Raw genomic sequence first — 15,527 nt, 5'->3', positions numbered from 1 at the left:
GCCGAAATTCAGTTTCGGCTGAAAATCAAGTTTCGGTCGGTGACTATATTATAGTTAAGCTGAGGCTCACGAGCCCAATATGTTGATTCCTGAGTTGGTTAGTTAGCTAATCAGCATGCATTCCGAATTTACCCATCCCGGTTTAAAGTTTAAAGCTCGGTTTGCCGAGTAAATAATAATATATACATTCGGATGCCCTGCGAGTTTTTATCTACTCCCGGGCCGGGCCGTCGGTGCGCCACTGATAACCTGATAACTATTTTATTGCGTTCACGTTGTTGGAAATAGTTTTTTGTTGGAATTTATATGCCACATGTACGATTCATGGGTCTTAGCCACGATCCGAGTAATTCCTCGGTTAAACGATAAATTAATGGCTTTAAAAGATTTTTTCTTCTATACGCACGCTCTCGTAGAGGGTTCATTAATACCGGCTGTAGAACAGGCCAAAAAACCTAACAGGTCTAATACCTAAGATGGCGGCCAATCTTGTTCAAATATAATTACAAATTTTGTGATAAATGGTTTGAAAATGATGTTTTTTTTTATTCACACGTGCATAAGAAGTTGTATTATAACCGCCTGATTAAAGGCAAATACAACAAGCCTAACGGGCTTAAAAGCCAAAATGGCAACCGATCTTGTTCAAACATAAATAATTTTAATTTTAAAAATGGTATTTTTAAATTATATCTTTCAGTATTGCCTGTATAAAAGGTCTAAGACCAAAAAACCAAGGGCCAAGATTGCGGCCGATCTTGTTCAAACATAATAATTTATATGGTGGATATTTATTCAAGCAAGTTCGCTAATTATAATAGTATAATATAACAGCAGCGAAATACGAAAACTCCACAACAGGCCAATTCAAAAGGGTGCATTGATATTCGATTTGATAAATTTCTTCCACAATTCAAACAACGCTTACTGAAATCATTCGAAAATCTATAAGAAAAAAATGAAAGAAATAATATTGCGGAAAAGTTATTTTGTTAAAGGTTTTTAAAGAAAAAAGAGAAGTTCGAATGAAACAAGCCGCAAATCTGTACGTAATGTAATAAACTTTGAATGATTTCATATATCTGCGCAACTGCCTGGTACATATTTGATACTTTTTACAATCTGCATTGGTTCTCCGCTGTGGTATCAACGGAAAACTACCAAAAACAATCTTATTTGGCCAGTAAAAAAATGTAGTAGGTATCATTAATTAAGTTGTGATGTATCTGAGGCTATTAAAGCATCGTTTATGCGTCGGTATCTGTAGCTATCTCCAGAAACCACCGAGAACTTATTCATTTCATATATGTGAATTGTTTTTTTCTAATCGCACTATACGAGTAGTTCTATCAAAGTATTGCAACTGACTTACCGGTGTATTCCGGATTACTGTTTGTGAGATCAATTTTAATGATTAATATCGCCAATTAAAAGTTTATTAATAATAGCTAGTTTTCCCACAATATTACATGATTACGACAAAAATAACGCAAACGTGAAGTACACTTCGCAATTACGGGCTAGATAGAATCTAGCTAAAGCGAATATTGGAAATTGCCTAGGTAGCAATTACGCAATTTCCAAACCACCCTCCCTCCTCGGCGGACATTCCATGTTACAACCAGACATTTTCAGATACATACTCTTCCTTAATTCCGACTTTTGACATGACTAGAATCAATGATTGTAATCCCTTCATTCCGCCATGTTTTCTTTCTCCATCCACTTGGGCATCACTTAAATTTAAAGATGATATGAAGTTTAATCATCCTGACGAAGAAGCCATTTGCTTTGACACATGTAGATTATTATTAATTAAAAGTGGTGTATACAAAGTATTTCATTTTCATAATACCAATTTTAAAGCTGGAGCGCAATAGGTTTCTATCTAAAGACGAAAGAGCCCTGGCGGAGGTCTTCCTGCTTTCAAGTTAGAGTCGTAATCTTCGCCTGGCTGCGGTTTCCAAATAAACGGTTTAAATGGGTTACCCTTGATGGCATGAGTGCTTAGTTCCAAACATGGTACCATTGAGAAAACGAGCAAGCTTACTCCATGTATTTATTTTGAGGATAAAATGCATGTTTGAAACCGCACGTCATCTGGCGCCCAGGGCTCGAATGCCCAAAGACGCACGGTTGAAAACGTGCATGCAAGATACGAAAAGTCATCATTGCATAATTGAATGTACTCTTGATGGTATTTCCGCCTTAGGTCAAAATCTAATCAAAATTACGACGAGTCTGTCTAAGCCCATTTATCTTGAATTTTTATGTGCTGTTGTGACAACTGTCGAAAATTCCAAATGATACACAAAATACGCTTTTCTTTCTCACGCGTAGTTCATGATAATATATTTGATAATTGCGTTAAATTGGTCATACTTCATCGTACAGTTTTCATCGTTTTTGATATGTTGAATACTGTTCCACGTCAAACTAAACATAACATACAAAAAAAGTGATGGATGACAGCAACGCATGGTGTTTAACCATAGAAACCAAAGGAAACAACAGGGCTTATTTTTATTATGAATATTCATCAACCCGCCCAGTTAACTTATGCCTGGTACGTTGGGTAAGAACGTGTGATAACAAAAAGTAGGACTATGAAGATAAGGCGTACTAAAAAAAATCAAACAATGTTTTGTACTTCCTTGTGTCCCGACTTATACAGGGTGTAACAGTCGATTACTTTAAAAAAAAACATTATCGAGGATAAAAAACGAAAAATTTTGAATCTTTATTTCGTAAATCAAGAAAATTTTGGACAAGTGTTACAAAACGAGGGAACCAAGTACGAAAGTACTAATAATAATAAAGCACGTAAAATTTTGAGAATTTATATTTTTGCACTAACTAATTGTTTGTGCTTTGCATAAAAACCACGTCTTGTAAACATAAGTATATCTTTAAAAAATAAAATTATAAATATCTACAAATTATTTGTAATCCGGTTTAAAACGGGATTGCTGACCGTTTCCTGATAACTTTTAGTAAATTATACCAAATCATATCGGAACACGTGTTCATGCACCTGCATTTGCCTTGATAATACAAAATGACGAAATGCTGAAATATTCTGATTTGAAATTTGAACACGTGTTCCGTCATCTAACCTAACAATTCATTCGTTAGGGCATGCAATCCCGTTATAAACCGAAAAAGTTGAAGAATAAATTAGCAATATTATGCATCAGTAATTTTTCTCCGTGAGAAGGTTCGAGTGTTGAACGCGACATTGTGTAGACATGGCATGTTATCTACTGAACGGTATACAATAATTACACACCTGCGTCGAAACAACGTCGTGTAAAAAGTCCACAAATTTAATAAGGGTTGAAATCACAGACATAGGAATTAATAGACGAGAAGATAATGGCGAGGGGTAAAATCAACTGTTGAAGAACGAAGGGCGTAAGGCTGACTGTGATTCGTCAATAAATCAATCTGACAGTAAATAGGCATCTCGCATTATAATATCACCATTTACTTCTTAAAAGTAAAATCTGCTTTTGAATGAATAGACATTTTTACATGGGAGCGCAAATTACTCGCCACGTTATGAACAAATTTGCGAATTCCAAATTCGGTTCTATTTTCAGAGTCGAATATTTCGTTTTTAAGTATTTAGTTAAGACACTTTTATAAATGTTCATAATTTACTTCCCAGCAACCAACCAGCTTTGTGTTTCGCGTCCAGACGTTTCTCGATGTGATAGTAACAACTGATTCATATTATACGATGTGAATATGCTTAAAATAAAGTAAAATAATGCTTATATATGGAATGTAATACGACAATTGGGTTTATTCTCTTTTTCACATCTATTTTTACAAGTTTTCATAGTACAAGTCAACATTTTGCCGTGTTATTTCGTAAAATGAACCGATGATGCCTCGACCATAGTTCGCACAAGAATGATGACGTCACGTTTTCAAATTTCACTTGAGACCATACGCCAGCCCAGCCGGTTCCAATGGAACCGGTATGGGGAGTGGGGATAATACGCTTTTAATCACTTAGGGCAGGTCTACTAATATTCATATGTCTATGGTTGAAATGGTTCGAGTTTCGAAGATCCTTATTAGAAGCTGTTAAGTTTATTATCCAGGATTTATTTTGCGGCGATTTCAGGTGGAGAATATCGAACTTCGCAGACTATTCGCAAAACCTTTCAAACAAATATATCTCAATCTTAGGCATGTTCTCAAGTTTTGTATGTTATTCAGCAAAATCCGTTTTAGTACAGCAATATACGAGTATTACGATACTACGGCATTTATTTTAATTACTCTTGTGTTATTGATTGTTACGAACCTTCCTAGATTTCATCTTTTGCCATGTCGCTGATAAGTTGGTTTTAAGACGATGCATAACGAATTAAGGCACATGTGTTTTGGCTTGAAATTTTGATCGCATAGAAATGCATAAATCATTTCCTTGCATAAATCGAAACTGGCGGCTGGTGTAGAACGGAATTCAAACCTTATCGCCATCTACATAAGGAGTGTTATTGTTAGCGGCCCGATTCCAAATGTTATACGGCGTGGTGCGTCACCTTAGGTCTAAAACGTTCAACAAAACATCCAACGAAAAACCTTCCAAAGTTGCCTTTTCATGAAATAGACGTGAGTCTGAATATAAAGTCTGAATATAAAGTCTGAGTATAATATTATGAGGTATATACATATTTATGCTGGCCAAACAGAAGCGAAAATAACAAAAACGATCTCTGAATATGTAAATCAGTCATCCGGACAAATCTTGAACATTTCTTCAAATTGAAAGGTATTTTCGGAAGCAACGGTGTAACAAAAGGTACACTACACCCATACCCTTGTGAGGGAGACTACCGGGTAGTCTGAAACTAACTTATATATATTTTTTTTTAAAAAAGAAAGACAAACATTCCTGGGTTACGAATAACCTGACAATGTTTGAAAATCTCCTACTACCACCACAGTAAGCGGAAAATGTTGATTGTGTTTTGATGGAGGACTTAACCAGCCGAGGAATTGAACACACTACGCCTGAGTGGGACCCAAGTGGGACATTACATACATTTATATTAAGTAAAAAAAAGAAAGAACTATAATTTTTAATCTCAAATTTAGACATAAGATAAAACAAAAAATATAGTACAATAGTATTCATATATGTATAATATCAAAAAATCCCACAGAGGCATCGCCAGTTCGTGGGTATACTTATGTTTTATTATGCAGTTAAGATTATTGGTTCCAGGGTTGGAAAAATACCCGGCTTTCTTCTAAAATGATTTTCTCAATTTGTTTTTTTAAGTTTATTTAAGGTTTTATTGGGTTTTATCGGTTTTTTCGGGCTTAGGGCGATGAAATGCGAATTATTGCAAAATCATGTGAAAACGCGTGATTTGGTTTGAAAATTTAATCTTGAGAAGAAGAAAAAATGCAATCTTGTACTTGTGGTTGTATTGTATAAAATGACAAATTAATAATAATGATCTGAAAACTTTTTAATGGATATTTGTGCTTCAACTTCACAAAACAAATTTTGAGAATGTTTTTTTTTTGCATAAATCAAAAACAAGCGGGAATTTCAACCGTATCGCCATCTGCGTGAAGAGTGCGTGATTAATTAGAAAAAAAATATTTTACAATCTCGTCTCGTGAACATTTCGTACTTAGTGCTGTTATTTTGCGCTTGGGATAATGATGCCAACCCCGATTGGCCCAGATTTATTGCTCCGTTTACATTTATAATATATCACTCAGACTATTGGCATGACCTGACTCATTGATTGTTAGATCGTGACATGTCTTCCTAAAGCGTTCCTGATTTTTTTTTCGCTAGCTTGCGCTTCAAAACCACTTTGAATACTCTTTTCTCTGTTCATTAATACTCTACGAAAATATTTTCAAACCATCCCAGAGCATTCCCTTTTTCACTATCTATTCTTTCCTTAGCACGCCCCCATTGCATTATTCGTGCATGGTTCTACCACATATACGCCCCAGAGGTCTCATTTATTCACCTGTCAGATCATTGCCTCACATCAGGGTATTAAAACCCCATTGTGGACTGCTAGAATCGCTTCTGAACAAGTTTTATCAGTGAATACTGTATTCAGTTTTCCATACAAAATATCTACACACCCACATAATATAAATTGTACATAATACAGGTACGCTCTCACACTGGAGTTGTTCCAAATATTTATCAGTCTCAATGTATGTCACACTTATTTCCCAATATTATGATAACACACCAACAATAAGAAATACAGAATGTAACAAAAATCACTTACATTGTTCAGGGGGCATTTCAGGCTGGCGGTGTAATCGGGATAGGCGAGGCGAATTTTCCGAAACACCGTGCGGAGAATCCCTTTGTTGGCGGACCTGATTAAAAATACATACACATTACTAAAGAAGGTCTTCTTTAGTAAAAAAAGACAACATTTATCAAATCTAGAAACCTAGACCTGCTTCTTCGTACGTCATCATCTTCCTGAACTCTTGAAAGAATAACAACTCTAGTTGACATGTTCAAAGGGTTCGGTGACAATTCCGACCAAGACAACCATTCAGAATGTAAAAAATGAATGTAACGCATAGCGCCCTTGATCCGGTAACATTTATCAAATAACCTTTACATTCTGAATGGTGGTCTTTCACCAGCGCTACATTCCGAATATGTACCACTATTTAGATATTCGGAATGTAGCGCTGGTGAAAGACAACCATTCAGAATGTAAAAAATGGATGTAACGCATAGCGCCCTTGATCCGGTAACATTTATCAAATAACCTTTACATTCTGAATGGTGGTCTTTCACCAGCGCTACATTCCGAATATGTACCACTATTTAGATATTCGGAATGTAGCGCTGATGAAAGACAACCATTCAGAATGTAAAAAATGGATGTAACGCATAGCGCCCTTGATCTAGTAACATTTATCAAATAACATTTACATTCTGAATAGTGGTCTACCAGCGCTATATTCCGAATATGTACCACTTTTTAGATATTCGAAATGCAGCGCTGGTGAAAGACCACCATTCAGAATGTAAAAAATGAATGTAACGCATAGCGCCCTTGATCCGGTAACATTTATCAAATAAACTCTACATTCTGAATGGTGGTCTTTCACCAGCGTTACATTCCGAATATGTACCACTATTTAGATATTCGGAATGTAGCGCTGATGAAAGACAACCATTCAGAATGTAAAAAATGAATGTAACGCATAGCGCCCTTGATCCGGTAACATTTATCAAATAACCTTTACATTCTGAATGGTGGTCTTTCACCAGCGCTACATTCCGAATATGTACCACTATTTAGATATTCGGAATGTAGCGCTGGTGAAAGACAACCATTCAGAATGTAAAAAATGGATGTAACGCATAGTGCCCTTGATCCGGTAACATTTATCAAATAACCTTTACATTCTGAATAGTGGTCTTTCACCAGCGCTACACCCCGAATATGTACCACGTTTTAGATATTTGGAATGTAGCGCTGAAGACCACCATTCAGAATGTAAAAAATGGATGTAAAGTATAGCGCCCTTGATCTGGTAACATTTATCAAATAACATTTACATTCTGAATAGTGGTCTTTCACCAGCGCTACACCCCGAATATGTACCACGTTTTAGATATTTGGAATGTAGCGCTGAAGACCACCATTCAGAATGTAAAAAATGGATGTAAAGTATAGCGCCCTTGATCTGGTAACATTTATCAAATAACATTTACATTCTGAATAGTGGTCTTTCACCAGCGCTACACCCCGAATATGTACCACTTTTTAGATATTCGAAATGTAGCGCTGGTGAAAGACAACCATTCAGAATGTAAAAAATGGATGTAACGCATAGCGCCCTTGATCTGGTAACATTTATCGAATAAAATTTACATTCTGAACGGTGGTCTTTCACCAGCGCCACATTCCGAATATCTACCACTTTTTAGTGTGGTTATAATCTGTGTTCCGAGTTTTCCGGGTGCGGAATAATAGTGAAATGAATAGAACAAGCTATTATTAAAAAATGTTGCAATTGTTATTCCGATTCCTGAAAATTATAAAACAATCGGGGAATAGGTCGAATATGTGGAGTTGCAGTACACAAGAATGCAAAGTCACCGTTTATAAGTCATACAAACAGGAAACGATTAAACTGAAATGCTAATGCCTAGTTAATGTGACAACCCTATTGCAGCAGAACGCCCGCAGGTTTGCCTATTAATGAAGACATTTCAAGTACACCGGTACCGGTTGCAGGTAACTTAACTTTACTTGGGAATAATAACGGAGCATTACCGGAAAAATGGAAGCGAAAATACAAATTTCCTTATCAACTTAAATCCTCGCGAAACTACAAAGGCACCTAGTGGAAATTCTTCGAAGCGAAAATTTTATTTTACCTCACCTTTTAACCTAATTCTTTATTAACTAAATAAAACTACAGCTTCGAAATTTAATTTTTCTTTAACCCCTCGGGTAACTTTGTTCGTTTTTGGGAACAGCTAATATAGGTCTCATAGAAATCGTTGTATCTCCCTTACCATAATGGTGAGAAATGTGATCTTTACGGTGTTATAAAGGGAAAACACTACGCTTTATATTCAAATCTAGAAATTAAGCACAGAAGAATTAAAATGTGCATCTCTATGAAACCAAAACTTTCGACTGCAAGTGCAGAAAAAATTATGTGACTCGTGATTTTTTTATTAAGTATGTTTATATGAAATGACATATAAGTGAGGTGACAATAATACATTTATTTAATAAAATGTGTGTGTGTCCTTTTTTTTCGTTATCAGTAATTTTAGTTAAATTATACGTTTATATCTAATAATAAAATTTTAAAATGTATTTCATCACCTTTCAAAAACAGTTTTTAGTTTTCGGATACGTTCGTAAATATTCCATTTATTTGGATTTTATTGCAAAGCGGAAATACTCTGACCTTCTGACAGGATACATTAGAGACATGAGGGGTTAAAAAATTCTCTAGCGGATATAAATTTAACATATCTCCACTATTATTTATTAAACCAAGGAAACTTGACTAGCTAATCCGACCACTTAAATATATTTAAGCTTTGTGTTTGTGAATGCCAATGTTTTTATTTTATTTTAATTAGGTCTTGTCAAGAGTTCAAATATGCATGTGGCAGGACAAAGTTGTGTGATGGTCAATCCGCTCTGCCAACCCGTACGGGTAAACGGCGTGTGATTACTTCATTGTATTTTTATTTCAAAGGAAATAGATTCTAATTTATCCAAAAAATTTCCTGAAACAATTTGATTTTTATTTTAATAATAAAAAAATTAAAAATAAATAAGTGGAAAGAAGTTTAAAATTGTTTCAATACATCATTATAATTGAATTCCAACAGGAATTGTCTGTGTCAAAAATAAAATATTAAAGATTTCGAAAGGCAATGAGAGGAAGTACATTGTAAGTACCTACACAATGTCATTAAAAATCATTAAATATTTGTAAACATTTCCACTAATTAAGAAAACATAAATAATATCCGCATTGTACATCAGAATCAAATTTAAAGTGACTTTGAGTCAATAATTAAGGTTATCTGGTCAGTCGGCAATCATATGTAAACAAAATTGTAGCGGCTATTAAATTTCACAATAATTCAGCTGCAAAAGAGATTTATAAATATTATTAGATAATAGGGAATTATTGCTTACCAACAAGTCACGTCCACATCCATGGCTGACCTTTCGGCTGGATGCTGATTGGATATGATGAAGCACAACAACGCCGCTTGAGACGTAGCTAACGTGGGTTTGGTGGCACAGGTTCATTATCGGCACTCGAAGAACTTTATTTACTGCTTCTCTCAGGGAGGGATAGGAAGGTGGAGGGATCAGAGGAAAGGTTAAAGATCCCAAGAGGGAACCAGAAATGTATCACAACTTTTGATCTACTGACACATTGTAAACATTGCAAGTAATACATTTATTTTAAGAATACAATAACGAGTCGTCACTCGACAGCAGTGCGAACAGTGAAAATATCCCATTTATCAAGATGCTCTGATACATTGATTGGGTTTATTTATAATTAATATCTCAGAAGATAAATGTTTGCTAGATTAAGTTGAATGATGCAGTCTACACACGGATGCTTGGTGTTTCTCTTTAAACAGTTGCTCAATGTTTAGTAAAAATAATAGAACAATAATAATTGGCTAACTAAATTATTGCAAACATTAATACTATGTACTGAAATGTTATTTAGAAAAAATAACATTAGCTTAACAAGTGGTTGTAAGCTTGCAGCATTTTATTTCTGTTCTGTAAACTAACAGTTAATTTAGAATGAATTTTATGATTTGTTCGGCGCAAGTTGATGAAGAGTTGAAGAGACCGTTGAGTGAGCAGCAGAATATGCTCAGGTAAGCAAAATATGGGTCAAGTGAATTCAAGATTGTTTCAATCAATAGATGCTCGCTACCTATACCAGGCTGAATCATTGCACTACGATAAAAGGTTTAGGTTAACAAAAACATACAAAAATATTTAGCCATCACATCATGAAATAAGATAACGAGATATTAAATAGAATCATTATTCGAGACATGTTACATTATAGCAATTGTCTTAGCACTTGACTTGATTCAACAGTAGCTAGATCGATTCCCGTTGTAATTCAAATTATGGCTGTGTGTAGAATATCTAATAAGTTTATAAGTTCAATAAGTGAATTTAGTTTTACATATATAAAAATATTGTTATGTTTGATGAACCTTTGAAAACTTGCTCCACCAATATGATATATTGATAAATGAATGATAAGAAGAAAGGCTTACTAGACATCATAAAAGCCTAATGTCTCAGCTGATAACCAATAGACTAATAAATAGCTTAACATGTTACCAAAAAAGGGATCATTATAAAGACCATAGAAATTGCTGGGTCAACAATGTCAAACGGATTTAAGGCACATGAAAAGATAAGAAAAGAAACCCATGTAGTCAACATCATAAAAGCTAAATTTCAGAGCTGATAAACGATTAACAGATTAACTGGCTGTCCAGTGACAAGGTGAAATATCTAACAAATGTCTGCTTTTAGAAGGCGGATTGATGCAAATAAAGGTAACAAAAGTAAAATCATAAAAAAAATTACCAAAATAAGCTAATTTGTAACGGTAAATAGCTAATTCGCAGGGTAATGTTTTTTGTGTAGTCAAGAGCACCCATCACCTTAATGGAAGCGGTAAAATTTGTCCCCTTTATCAAATTAAAAACAGATGCAGTAAGTATTTGGCTTCTGATAGAAAAGGAGCGAAGCCACTGCAATAGGACAAGATGAGAATGTAGTTAGGGGATGCACAACCCAAACTGCTTGGCGATGAGCAAGAAATGAAATAATCACATTACATAGAGCAAGAATGAAAGAAAATGACAACATTAAAGTTTAAAATATCCATCCGTAGGTTAAAAACAAAAACAAGAAAAAATAATGTATTTAGAAAAATGGAATAAATAAAAAAAATATTATTTAACCTTGTCTATAATGCAGTATATTATAGAAATAATGAGCCGCTGGAGAAAAATTAAAATATTAAAGATTCTAGCCATGTTTTATTTTTACGCTGAAAGAACTAGTATTGTTTTCTTCCTTTGATTCACAATTACATTGAATGATGGATGCCAAATACTGCAGACGCTAGTTTTATGATTAGATTTGTATACACTACCGAATATCGATATTACATAAATCTGAATTAATACGCAAGGATGTTAAGTTTAAGCAGATATTATAAGTGTGTAGTATGGATAGACAGGGGGATAGACTAAAAAAAGCTAATTCAAAAAAGTGTTAAGCCAGCGCACGCAAACTGTGGCACGCGCACATGAAGATGGAAGATAGTAGAAATTGAAATCATGGATTTTAGCAATACTCTACACCACTATCGATACTCAAAAAATCTGGACAGAGTCAAGAAGTCAGCAACGACAGCCAAATCACAACAAACAATAATCAAAGCTATTTCAGAAATCAACTTGCATCAAACGCATTAATGGCTATAAATACCTGCATTGGTTGGATTACCTGCCAGAATGTGTCCGTTTACAATGCAGACATCAATAGCAATCAAATTCCAAGCACTAAGTTACACATTTACAATCAAGGTTTCAAACAGAGCTAAAGTACAATCGATCCCTATAAAAATACCTGAATGGCTCGAAGCGCGGGACGGAATGTGACTGAATTACAGTGGCCGGCAAAGGCAATCAAATCTCAACTAACAATTAGAGTCAATACGGCTGAGTCAACACGGAGTGGCCAGTGCGCTGCATATTTGCAATGCAAGGGTCCACAGTTGGGAAGGTGCTACACGATGTTATTGTTGACATTTGTGAGTGCGGTGCGGAGAGGTTTAATGGGTCTGCAGATGGCGTGCCGCATTATCCATTAGCAAACACATCGATTTTGCAACTACATAGTAAAGCGCCAAGAAACACCCTAATTTACCTCCGGTAGACTGCAATCACTATAATTATATCGCTTGTGGATAAGAAAGCAAAAGTTCTCAAAGATCTAATACTATTTTTAAAATTGGCTAAACAAATTTTATATTCATAGATTCTTCTAAAAATATTAATTATTCAATTATGAGCAAGTAAATTAGAATTTTTCAAAACAAAATAAAAAAGTTTCTAGACAAAGATATTACTTAAAAATCTTAACACATTTACAAATTTTGTTACATTCATGTGAAGGATATATACAAAGAAAACAATAATGACTTGGCACTGTTTCATTTTAAATTAAGTGAAGCTAGGAGCATTAGTAGATACAATATTAAATTAATGGAATGTATAAAGTTAACAAAATTCAACATTCCATAGTTAGATAATACGATTATCTTAAATCATGTCTTAAAGTAAGATTTACTAACAGGTGCTTATTGATAATGTTTGATACAGAACTAGTTGTCATATAATTTGAATTAATTACAGATTGCGTAATTGTAAAAAGCATTCACTTTGTGGCTCATCATAATTTATAATAAAAACACATAAATTTGTTTTTGACCACGAAAGTTTTATTTTCACTCTACCGGTTTCGGAAGATCCCTTCCTTCGTCAGGAGAATATTTAAAACTGTTTTTAAAAGTAAAGTTTTAAATATTCTCCTGACGAAGGAAGGGATCTTCCGAAACCGGTAGAGTGAAAATAAAACTATCGTGGTCAAAAACAAATTTATGTGTTTTTATTATAATTACAGATTGGTTTGGGAATCTCTTTAGGCAAGTAAATTCCACATTTACTTTAAAATACAGGTACATCACTAACCGTATAATGTACAGCAGACACGGGACATTTACATAGTTGCCACGGTAACATGTGAAGCTAATAAAATGTTAACACGATCTTTTGGCAACGGGCCCTTGTCAAAGCGACATTCAGCCGCGTGTCATTAGATCTTACAAGGCTACAATCATGTTGCAGTTGCACATTAAGTTACCCATAAACCATAATAATACCAGCATCATACTTTAAATAACAATGTTCAACTCATATGGTTTGAGAATCTTTACATAATTTTATTTAACAAGAAACTGTTTACAGGGTCCAGGTATAATTCTGAATGTATTATATTTTTATTCTTTAAATATTTATGTTATGGTTTTAAACCATAATATTGCAAATACCAATATGTTACCAACCGATTGGAGGCACTGGAGGAGTTCTTAAGAAGACTGCAGTATGAAAGTTGGAACAACTCCAAGTTATAAAGGCGACATTAAATAGGCATTGAAATATAATTTAATTTCGATTTCAAACCCTCAAAACACGAATTCAAAAAGATGTTTATAAAATAAACAACAACAATTATGTTTGGCAGTAGCCTTATAATAAAATACTTTTTGTAAATTGAAGAGTGGTCAATTCATTTAATGCTTAAAATGGATAGAATCATAGGTAGACAGCAATATGGCATTTAAAAAACAAAGTTTAGATGATAAGGAAAATAAAAGCTTGTCTGAAAATGCGATAATGTTTACAAACTTAACATATCTGGCCACTGATGCAGTTGTACAGTGATTGTTTCATCTACATCAATTTGTAGAGATAATTATATAAAGACTTCAAAATCAATAACATTGCACTTTTCACCTGCCAAACTCAATGTTTTTAAAATGTCAATTCCATGAACCTGGAGAAAGTTAGCTCATTTGCTAAACGGATTTTAGAATTATTCATGTTATTCAACAGTTAATGGACTACTATTTGGAATATGGTGAAAGAAGTGCATCCAAACATTTTAATAAATGATGCAAAACCCGAAATTATGAAACAAGTTGAAATAGTAATGAAAACAAGCTGTAAAGCTCAAACATATGTTTCAATCGTGTTTTCAATTTCTACAGAAGCTTCCGAAATTATAATATTTTGATTCATTACTCAATAATCACAACGATTTGAAAAACTAACATATTTTAGATAATTTGAACAACTTACACAGATTCTGGGTGAGATATTTGAGTGTTATGAGAGAAAACACGTTTAGCAACCAAAATTCTGTTATATTAACTAAGAAAAACAACAGTGAAGGATCAAAACTAATAAATTGCACTTACGAATAAAAACTAAATACATACGCAATATGTTATTCCACCATAGCTCAAATTTGTTGAGTTTCTAGATTCAGATTTTCATCAACAACATTTGACAGAATATCTATGGGAAAACAAGCAGATTTTAATCTATTGCTTCTCAGATTAATCATTCAAATTTACCACAACGAAATTTGATCAAATCTCGTGTCCGATCGCCGAGTCAACAGTCAATACAAGTTCCGGATGGGATATCAAAATAACTTATCGTCCATACTGAATGAGAATACTCGGAGTTTGCGATCTTCAATAGACAATAATATCACTACGATACTTCAAGGAACGATTACAGTACTGCGAATAGTGACAGCTTTCGTGTAGTATTCCCAAAAACAGCGCTATATCACTGAAAACCCGGATTTTTGTTTTGACATAAACAATTTCTAAATGTATATTTTATCTGCAGCACAAACAAATGTATTACCATTGAATCATTAAAGAAATGACAGCAATTGGCCACAAATAACATGACAGGGAGCAATTCGATGATATAAATTCACGAAATATTGGCATTTCGTACTTACATGGTTTATGTGATGTTATTTATAATGCACATCATCAATAATTAACACTACGGTACAACGCGAATTCGGCCATATTGGTTATCATCAGTGATGGTATACCCAAAAATTTTATTTCCCTAAATTTCAGACTGAAATTTCCATAGATTTCAGAATGGGTTTGCACAATTTATTTTCAATTGCTCAGTATTGGATTCCATACAATATTTTTTCGATACAATGGGGGTAGGTAACTAGGGAATTTCTAGAAAAATAATTCCTCACCATATTTTCGTGTCCTTTAAACACATTTCGGGCAAAAAATTCCGCAAAAAAAATGAATATTTAATTAATATTCCTCTACAATAATTAATTTTT

General features: G+C 34.1%; 2 protein-coding genes across 4 annotated transcripts in view; both read right to left on the bottom strand.

Annotated features, from left to right (window-relative positions):
* LOC149412461 (neuronal calcium sensor 2) overlaps positions 1-12,044 on the bottom strand; it is a 58,999-nt gene extending 46,955 nt beyond the window's left edge. Inside the window, exons 1-2 of the mRNA XM_089645921.1 lie at positions 9,705-12,044; positions 6,288-6,381 (exon numbers count right to left, since the gene is read on the bottom strand). The gene's annotated coding sequence lies outside the window, so the exon portion shown is untranslated. The remainder of the gene's footprint in view (positions 1-6,287; positions 6,382-9,704) is intronic.
* Nca (neurocalcin homolog) overlaps positions 1-15,257 on the bottom strand; it is a 71,848-nt gene extending 56,591 nt beyond the window's left edge. Inside the window, exons 1-2 of one of the 3 annotated variants that reach the window (XM_089645919.1) lie at positions 15,174-15,227; positions 14,495-14,995 (exon numbers count right to left, since the gene is read on the bottom strand). The gene's annotated coding sequence lies outside the window, so the exon portion shown is untranslated. Of the gene's footprint in view, positions 1-14,494; positions 14,996-15,073; positions 15,092-15,173 lie in introns of those variants that run through there. The other 2 variants (XM_089645918.1, XM_089645920.1) reach the window with 2 other exon arrangements.
* Positions 15,258-15,527: the final 270 nt, after the last annotated feature.

Source organism: Hesperophylax consimilis, chromosome 23, assembly GCF_061612785.1.
Source record: "Hesperophylax consimilis isolate HC1 chromosome 23, BYU_Hcon_1.0, whole genome shotgun sequence".
In the NCBI taxonomy this organism is placed as follows: Eukaryota; Metazoa; Arthropoda; class Insecta; order Trichoptera; family Limnephilidae; genus Hesperophylax; species Hesperophylax consimilis.
The sequence above is the reverse complement of the archived record's forward strand: the minus strand, read 5'-3'. Positions and strand labels throughout refer to the sequence as shown.